General features: G+C 38.8%; 1 protein-coding gene across 4 annotated transcripts in view; it reads right to left on the reverse strand.

Moving 5' to 3' along the window:
* Positions 1-10,645, reverse strand: part of stau2 (staufen double-stranded RNA binding protein 2) — a 93,619-nt gene that overhangs the window by 13,301 nt on the left and 69,673 nt on the right. The gene's annotated exons all lie outside the window — the stretch shown is intronic.

A 10,645-nucleotide genomic window follows, 5' to 3' on the forward strand; every position in this document is an offset into this window, starting at 1 on the left:
ATTCTTATTTTTACATTAAACTCTATTAAACTTAAAACTGATGTTCATGTAAATGTATAATAGTCCACCTGATAGGAAATTGAATGAACTGCAAATCTATCAAAATAAAAAACTACTGTGAACAACTAAATAAATTGTGATTTTAATTGCAAAATAAATGTTTATGTTATGATGCATAAATCTTTTTGAAAGATTTGGAAATATATGAAAATATATAGACAATGATGCATGTACAACAACAATATAACCAGGATAATATGATTGGCTTTTATTAATATCACTGACTATCTTTTACACATTTTGTATCAGGGGTCCCTGCCCCATGTTTCTATCGCCTAAGGGATCCTTGACCTGAAAAACTTTAAAGACCCCTGATTTTAGGCATTTATCTCATTTATGTAACTGAGCAGTTGCAGGTTGAAGGCCTTGCTCAAGGAGCCAGCAGTGGCAGCTTGGTGGAGCTGCGATTTGAACTGAAGTCAAACAACATGTCCACTGTGCTACCTCTTCCTATCATTTCCTTTTACCACTGGGTATGTGTAAACATCATGGCTATTAATAGGTGCTATAATATAACTGTTAAATGAATTATAAACAGATGCATCCAGAAAGAATTCACAGTGCTCCACTTTTTCACAATGTATTATGTTCATATGCAAAGATTTCCAACACATTTATTTTACAATGTCATTATGGGGTATTGCTTGTAGAATTTTGTGGAAAATAATTGTAATAGATTTTGGAATAAGGCTGTAACAAAAATTGTGAAAAAAAAGGGAATCGCTGTGAATAAGAAAGAAATTACCTATTTTGAAATGTTAATGATATGAATATAATGTAAATAAAACATTAACTTGTGGTTGTAACAGATACGGTATGGCGAGAGAATGTAAAAAAAACAAACCCATGATTAGAAACCACACCCACAATATTTGACCTCAGTTAAGAAACTGCTGCCAGTTATCTTTTGACTAAAACAGCTCATTGTGATCATTGTGAATTTTTATGTAGTTTGAAATGACAAAAGTTCATTTCTGTTTTTAACAAAAATTTTTTTAGTTTATTTTATTACATTTTCAATATGTTCTCATATCACATGAGCATTAAGCCGCTTAACTTCTCATGAGTGCATGAGGTAAAATAACTGAGAAAACTCGCCTAAACAACTGTGCCTAACAAGCAGCTGTTTCTTCACTGAGAACTGAGGACGTTACTCTTATCAGGATATATATTAGGAGCATAATGCATCAAATAATTCAATGAAACAGAGACTTTGCTGAAATGTAATCGTGTAGCTGAATTCTAGCTTGCATTTAATACAAAAATTGGTATAGATACTTTATGATACAAGTATGTAACATCTTACCATTAGGCAGGTGCCCAAAGCTCAGTCTACAGGGCTTAACATGTGAGAGCACACACACACACACACACACACACACACACACACACACACACACACACACACACACACACACACACACACACACACACACACTTCACACGCCACTTTAAATCCGCATTAACACACTCAAGTTTATGAGCTCCCTCACACAACTTTACAACACTGCAAACAGTCAATAAACACCAGGCGACGGGATTTAACACGCGATTAAGATGCCGTTAATTAGAACTAGAGAGAAGCTGTAAAGCCAAAGAACATGGGGTGTGTGTGTGTGGAGGGAGTGGATGGAGTTAGGGCAGTGAGGGATGGGAGAAGGGCTGCACAGCTGCCCCTAAACAAAAAGAACAGATCGCGGCGGCGGTGCATGCGACTCATCATCATCTCTCTTTTTTTTCCCCTTCCCTCCAGAATTCCTGCGTTTGCTTGCCGTATCAGAGGTCAGAGTGTTAACTGCCTTCTGAGCCTCTCCAAACATTCCCTCACACACTCGCCAATATAAATCACCCCCTGCTCACCGTTTATCAGTCTGTCTGCTGCTCTACATTTTAACCACTTCTCGTGCACAACGCTGACCCATACACACAGTACAGACGCTACATTTATGCCTGTTTTTTTATTTTTTATTTTTTAGCATCATTTTATACTGCAGATCACAGACAAGTGATTGCATTTATTTTTTATTAAAATTGTTAGCTATAATGTGCTCGGTCTAATAAATAACTTTTTTTATAGCTAGTAGCTTCTATATTAACAAATGGAGCCTTTACTTAGTTACTTACTAAAATTGTGACAAAAATTTAAAATGTTTTGCCACTGTGCTTGTCCAAATACAAACAATTTTGTAGCTGGGAATTAATTAGCCAAACCTTACCTGGCTAACTACACAGTTACTACATTTCTCAGACTCATGAACCTCACATACACACATTTCTAGAAATATTACATTAATAAACCTGGATCACACACTAGCTTTGTGGGGACATTAATACATCATGGGTGGGCAAGCACAAACACACAGACACCAAAATATCATATACACAAGACACCAAAAAAAGAAAAAAAGAAAAGAATATACACACATTACCAGAATTATGAGATTATGGGAACGCACTTCAAACACCTGCTTTGTGAGGACATTAGTACATCATAGACACACACAAACACAATTTTTTAAATACAAATACACATTTATACAAAACAACTGATTATATTCAGACACAGTGAAAATGTAAAAATATTTAAGAACACAGATCACACAAAGTTTTGTGAGTATATTAGTACAATATGGGTGCATAGTATACTATTATAGAGGCCTGAAATGTACAGAAAATAGCATTTACACAAACACACATATGAAAAGGTGGACATTATAAGTACGACTGGACATGTTTTCATAAAGACATCTTTTCTAAACAAAATGGCCACCGTTGCAGACAAACACACATTCATTAGAATATAACATTAAAGGGACTCAGTTCACATTCTGGGTGTGCATTCAGGGATATTAGTAAAACATGGGCGTATTATTACAGACCTGATTTATATACATAATGATCACATACAAATACACACACACACACACACACACACACACACACACACACACACACACACACACACACACACACACACAAACACCCACACAAAGGGGCTGTTTGTTTTAACCACAGGAGTGTGTGACACCTCGTCTGTAATCGGTGTTAACCCCGTTTTATGATGTCTGCTTCCTGACGCATGAAATTACATTAACAGATAGACAGAGACACAGAGAGGGAGACATTCTCAGGTTGCCGGATTCATCTTAAAAAAGCGAGACAACCCCGAATGCGGTTTTGTGTGTGTGGTTTAAGAACCGTAAAGAAATCAAATTAAGTGTAAAGGGAATATATCAGCATATGGTTTCTAGACACGGAACAATAACACACTCTATCCTCTCGCTTCTGCATGTGTGAGACCGTAATTACACTCTGACAGGTTTTTGTTGTTGGTTGATTAATGCTAAAAGGCAATTTACCATTAAACAAGCGTCAGGTATCAAGTACAAGCGTCATGTTCAACCCGTGTTGTCACTAAGGCAGACACTGAAGCCTAGAGGAAACCCACCACAGCTCTGTCCCATAGGCTTCAGAAAGTGTAACGAACTTTTAACACTACCAAAAAACAGTAGTCAAGTAAACATGAAAAAACATGAGTTTGGGATTTAAAAACAAACACAAGCAAGGAAAAATATAGTAAAGAAAGTGACGTTAGAAAAATGGGGGGCATATTCATAGGAAATAGGACATTATGATAATTCCAAATTCACAGTAGCTTTGTGGGGATAGTCGAGTCACACAAGCACACCTTTGGTAGTAGCTCAGTCGTTAATTCGTTGATTTCTAATCCGAAAGTCGTTAGTACAAATTTCAGCACCACCGAGCTACCAATATTGGGCCCTTGAGCAAGGCCCCCTTCACCCTGATCTGGTCATTGCCATACATTTACATATGCCATAAATGTAAACAACCACAACACACACATTTATGTACAGACACAATGGAATTTATGAGGACACAGATCACACACTGGATTTCTGGCTTTGTGTACTTGCAAACTGACTAGATAATAGACAAGAAAGTATGAAGAGTGTAATGAAGGCTTTGTTGCTCAGTGGGGATATTAGCATTTTATAAAGACACATGCACGCACACATTATAGGGTCTAAGATCACACACTAGCTTTACATATGCACACAATGTCGACATTATAAGGACACAGGTTCCCAGATAGCTATATGGCTTCGTGTACCAGCTAGATGAATGATGAATGTTAGGTAAGACAAAGCATGAAGCAAGCAAGCTAACAATTTGTGTGCTGTTCTAATCAGTTTAACAAAGTGAGTACAAGGAAACAAGGACAAAAGTTGAAAAAGAAAAACATTTAGGGTACAGACGATGAGGTTTGAAGGCGAGGTCGCTTTACATGGTTTTCAATTTAAATTTAAATGTACCTGCTTTGACCAAATCTCCATTTCAAGGGCAGTGAGTGGCAGAAACCATTAATCAGCACACACTCAACAGTGTGTGTGTGTCTGTGTGTGTGTGAATTCACACGCTCCTATAACATCACCAATCAATGGCTGTTGGCTAAACACTGACTCCTGTTAGCACTGTAGTGTTAATAAATTTAACACCTAACTGAGCACAGCTCGACGCCTTTATCATCTCCAGCACACATCCACAAAATATACCCCCCTGGCAGATAATCAAAGAGTGCTCCATAAGCAGTGTATCTGTCAGTGTTTGTAAATTAATGTGTGTGTGTGTGTGTGTGTGTGTGTGTGTGTGTGTGTGTGTGTGTGTGTGTGTATGTGTGTGTGTGTGTTTGTGTGTATGATGTAGCATAGATCTAACCTTGGATCCGATGCATAAACATTTCCAAGAAATCCTGTTATTGCCCATAATTCAGTGCAAGTCTGAACGCTTTGTGTAGCTGAGTCACAGTAGATGGGATTAAACCACATCAGAGCGTGACTGCTTGTTGTACAAATCAGACGTGTGTGAGACATTTAATCCTCAGGCAGTGCATTAATCGGTACAATGTTCTGACACTGTAGTTCCTCCCACCTCTTCACCTTGTTCTCTGATGAGTCCAGAATATAGTGGTTTTTCACGAAGTCTGTTCACACTTGGGTTTGTGGGTCAGTTCAGACAAAGATGCGTTTTGGTTTGTGGTTGTCTAATTTTGTTAAACGGATCCATTAACTTTCATTTTCAAACAAACAAACATTTTCTAGCTGCTTACATTGTTTTCTTTCACATTTTACATGTCGGTTCCTTTTGTTTTCTTTTTTATTTGTTCTTACATTCTTACTTATACATTTCTATACTTCCTTTTCTCCTTCCTTCCTTCAGTGCTTTTCACCTTCCTTTATTCCCCTTATCCTTTCTTTTCTCCCTTTGTACTATTCGATCTTTATTTCATTTTTTGCTTAAAATCATTTTAATTGCTATAATTTCTTTTTCTTTTTGTTTTTTTTTATTGTTATTGATTTAACTTTGTTCTTTCCTTTTTCTTTCTTTCTTTGTTTTCCACAATTTTCTTTCCTTTCTAACGTTTTTTTTTTTATTTCGCTATGATCTGTACTGCTGAAAAACCCGAGCTATCTTGATAACCACTAATTGGTTGTGTTATCCGAGCCTGAGAACTCACCAAAGTGTTTTTCGATGTGCCTCGCCTGCAGTATAACTGATGCAGTATTTATTACCACTGTCCCCAAACCACATGCTCTTTAAACTGTTCTCTCTGCACACGACTTGCTAGAATGATTCCTGCAGACAACTCGCAACACTTGTGTTTGGGACACAGCTCGAACTTCCTCTGAGCTTTCTTCTCGGCTTTAATGTGTCATAAGGCACTTAAAACTCAGCAATAAATACCGCATGCAATACCTGACCTACTAGTGCTTCGGGTAAAGAGCTTTTATCATTAATCACTAACACTAACCCCCTCCAGTATGTAATTACAATCACCCACTTACCCTCTCCACTTAAAAAAAAAGAGAGAGAGAAAGATCTAAAGCGTTAAGTGCATGTTAGCCCTACATCGCCCTGCACTGCTAACGCTGTCCGTTATCAGGCTCTGTGAAGCTCTTCAGCTTTCATCACACTCCTCTTCTTCTGCAAGTTCATGTTTACATTGTCACTTAAAGCCCCAGTCATTCTCACTTTCTGTCTCACCATCTCACTCGTCTGCTGATGGCTCACTCCATCTTTTCAAGTGAACTGGATGATGGAGGGATGAGTGTGCGAGAGAAGACTGTTTACTCAGCACAATGTGATGGAAGGTGCGGTTCTCTCACATATGGATAACAGTAGAAGTAGTAATTGTAGCAGTGCTAGAGATTGTAGTAGTAGTAACAGTAGTATTTGTCGTAGTATAAGTAGCTGCAGTGGAAGTAAAAGTTTTAGTATAAGTAACTGCATTAGTAGTGATAGTGGTAGTAATGGCTTTAGTATAAGTAGCTGTAGTAGTAGTAATAGTTGCAGTAAAAGTAGCTGTAGTGGAAGTAATTGCAGTGATAGTAGAAGTATTTGCTGAAATAGAAAAAGTTGTAATATAGGTAACTGCAGTAGTACTAATAGAAGTAGCAGAGCTGTAACGATTGCTCGAGTACCTTTAGTAATTCCCTTACAGAAAAAACCTTTCTTTCGGCTTCTCCCATTTAGGGTCACCACAGCGGATCCTCCGCATGTTTGATTTGGGACATGTTTTTACGCTGGATGCCCTTCCTAACGCAACCCTCCCCATTTATCCGGGCTTCGAACAGGCACTGAAAGTGGCCGGGGTTGGTTCCCTGACCGGGGATCGAACCCGGGCTGCAGCCGGTGAGAGCGCCGCATTCTAACCACTACACCACCAGGGAACAAGCATCCTAACCACTAGACCACCAGGGGACCTAAGTAATTCCCTTACAGAAGTTCAAGAAATTAATTTGACTCGATCCTTCGTTTAGTCCATTTACCTAAACACAGAGCACCGTGTTTCCCACAGACCATTATTACTGAAGCACTGCTCGCTGAACTCTGGAGCGCTCTGGACAGATAAACACGCTGCAGAATAAAAAATGAAGGAACGGGGAGAAAACAGCGAGGGGCGCGGAGAAGATTCAATCCAAAGAAAACACCAGAATGTTTCCAAAGTTTGGGATCAACTGGACCAAGGACTTTCTTACAAACAGACCAGAGTCTGTTCGACTAAACACTGTCACCTCCTCTAGCACTGGATGCCTCAGGTATGCATTTTGTCCCCTCTGTTATACTCCCTTTTCAGCCATGACTGCATACCAGCCTATGCCTCAAACAGCCTCATTACGGTGGTAAGCCTGATCAGAGGTAATGATGAGATGGCTTACAGGGTGGAGATCCAGCACCTAGTAGCATGGTGTGAGGACAATACCCTGGAACTCAACACAAAAAAAGATGAAGGAGGTCATTGTGGATTTTAGATGAGCTGGCAACTACTCTCATGCTCCCATTCATATCAAGGGAGCTGCTGTTGAGCTTGTACCCAGCTTCAAGTTGGAGTCCACATCTCTGAAGATCTCACCTAGTGTCTGAACTGATCAGAAAGGCACAATAGCGGCTGGATTTTCTGAGAAGACATAAAATGTCCGGTCCGTGCTACAGGATACTGGAGAACTTGTATCGCTGTACAATTGAGAGCACCCTGACAAACTGCTTGGTGTGGTAAAGCAGCTGCACTGCTTCGGACTATAAAGCCCTTCAGAAGGTGGCAAAAACTGCCCAACAAATACTTGGCACTCTGCTTCACACCAAAAACTCTGCCTGCAAAGGGCAAGGGGTATTATCAAAGATACCTCTCACACCAACCATGGACTGTTCACCCTTCTCCCATCAGGCAGACGCTACAGGTGTCTCAGAGCCAAACAAACAGACTGAAGAATAGCTTTTTTCCTGTGGCTGTTACTGCACTGAACAGCTGATCAGACAATGTTAACAAATACACTAACGCATTGTCACTTTCTGTGCATATTGCACTGCTTTATCCACTATGCATTTTTGCACAATCCACAACTTACATACTGTATATTCCACCCGTATGTATTCTGTATATACTGTATCATACATACATTCATACATGTACATATCTATATCATGTTATTTGAGCACGTTATCTTCTTATCCTCTACGCAATCTTTGCAGTTCTGTGTAATACTATACATAGCTACTGCACCTTCTGTACATTATTCACTCCCACCGATGTACATATGGACCCATACCATTATTTATCATACTGTGATTTATTGTAAATAGGCCACTATGGTTAGATGCTAACTGCATTTCATTGGCTCTGTACTTGTACCTTGCACAATGTCAAAGTTTAATCTAATTTAATCTAAGTTGCTGCAGTAGTAGTAATAGTGGTGGTAATAGTAAAATTATTTGTAGTAGTGCTAGAGGTAATAGTAATGTCCCCTGGTGGACTAGTGGTTAGGATGTGGCGCTCTCACCCCTGCGGCCCGGGTTCGATCCCCGGTCAGGGAACCAACCCCATCCACTTTAGTGCCGGTCCCAAGCCCGGATAAATGGGGAGGGTTGCGTTAGGAAGGGCATCCAGCGTAAAAACATGTTCCAAATCAAACATGCGGATGATCCGCTGTGGCGACCCCTAATGGGAGAAGCTGAAAGAAAGTTTAGTGCTAGAGGTAGTTGCAGTAGTGGTAGCATTATTTGTGGCAGCGCTAGAGGTTGTAACAGTAGTGCAGGTGGTGGTGTAGTAACAATAGTAACAGTATTTGTAGTGGCACCAATAGTAACGGTTGTAGTAGTAAAACTAGTAGCGACATCAGTAGTTGTAGTTTTGTAGCAGTACCAATAGTTGTAGTAGTATTTTTAATAATAACAGTAGAAATAGTATCAATATTTTAAGCAGTAGTAGTACTTGTATTTGTAATAAAAGCAGTGGTGAAGGTGGTAATTACTGTAGTATCTATAATAATATTTGCAATATTAGTTGTATTAATAATAAAAGTAGCACCAATAGTAGTAAATCTTGTGGAAAAAAGGAGTAGTACTTGTGGTAATAGTAGAAGGAGTAGAAGTAGTAGCATAATGCTAAAAATTAAGCATTCGTTTAGACAATATTTCACAATAGATCTACATGCTGCAAAAGATTAACATTTCTCCCTCATTTTGTAAAATGGTTTGGTCTTCTATGTGAATTTTATTTGGCTCTGTTGGTTAATCTTCCTTAAAAAATAAATATATATATAAATACGAGAAAAAAATAACAAAATTTCACACCACTTCCCATAAATACCAAACTAATCACTTGTTAACCAACTGGCTAATCTTTATGATAAGCTCCATCCAGGAAGCCAAAATAAAAAAAAAGTTTGAGTGGAAATTCCCCCATTATTCTCGTTCTCTTCTCTGTAGAATGGCACTAATCCCAGGTGCTAAACATTCGGAGATTCATGGTCACAGCATGACCGCGATTTCATGATGAAACCCCTATCATCATGAAAGTGAAATTTACCATCAGGAGGAATGTAGTGCTGATGAATATAAGATTCAGTGACACACAGGAACAGTGTGTGTGTGTGTGTGTGTGTGTGTGTGTGTGTGTGTGTGTGTGTGTGGAGGGGGGGGGGGGGGGGGATTAGTTTTCACATGCTGATAAACAGAGATGATAAATAAGTGGAGCTGAGTCAAAGAGGAAAGTAAAACTAAACGATCAATGGGATTTTCCCAGCAGGCACTATACAGCAGGTGTGCTATAATACTGACCACAACAAAAAAAAAAAAATCAGGATTAATGTGTAGACTGGAAATCTGAGTAAATATAACCTAAAATGAAACTAAAACTGAATCTCTTTCTTTCCATTTGAGAGTGTACATAAATATATATATATATATATATAAAAAAAACTATATTAGTACCTGTAGAAACAAACACCTGTATAAGTATAAACACCTGAAATAAAATTCCTTCTTCCCCAAACTGATACAACAAAGTGGAAAGCACACTGTGTGATTTTGGCCATGGTTTGGTCGTCTGAGACAAATAAAAAAAATCCTAGAAAAAGTTTCCTATAATCCTAAAATAAAATTTGTATTCTTTGCTCGCTGGATTGACATGTTTACCGACAGCCGATGGGGTAATTTTCTCCCTTCTATGAAATTCTGTCAGATTTCAGACTTTTCCTGCAGTGTGACTTTTCTTATTGCGACCATCACATACTAAGAACCAGTACGAGGGCCGAACCTGCTGACGCAATTACCGTGACAACCTTTGCGAAAATGACGAGACGAGTCAGGTGCATCAAGGACAAAAACGTATCGAGTAAGGAAGGGAAAAGGATTGTTTGTATAATGTTTCTACTATGGCATGTCATCAACAAATTTAACACTAGATTGTTTTTGTTTGCTGCTAGTTACCATCAGCGAAAGAATGTGGGTCTGAACAAGTAATGAGGTAAAACTTCTTTTTCTTGTGTGTGTCAGTTTTTGACTGTCGTACAGTTATGACAATTGAGATCCTACAGTGTGACATAGGGATTATGTTCGTACAGTCTGACAAGCAAAAATCACAAAGGACTTTTAAAATTCACACTTCATTACTTGAACTAGGAGACCCAAACCTGTTCCAGCAAAGGTATGGTTTACATGGGTTGAAGTGGAAGATCTATAGAGCTCAGACCTCAACCCTATTAAACAGATTTGGGATGAATTGGAG

This window comes from Silurus aristotelis (assembly GCF_946808225.1).
Source record: "Silurus aristotelis genome assembly, chromosome: 25".
NCBI classification, from domain to species: Eukaryota; Metazoa; Chordata; class Actinopteri; order Siluriformes; family Siluridae; genus Silurus; species Silurus aristotelis.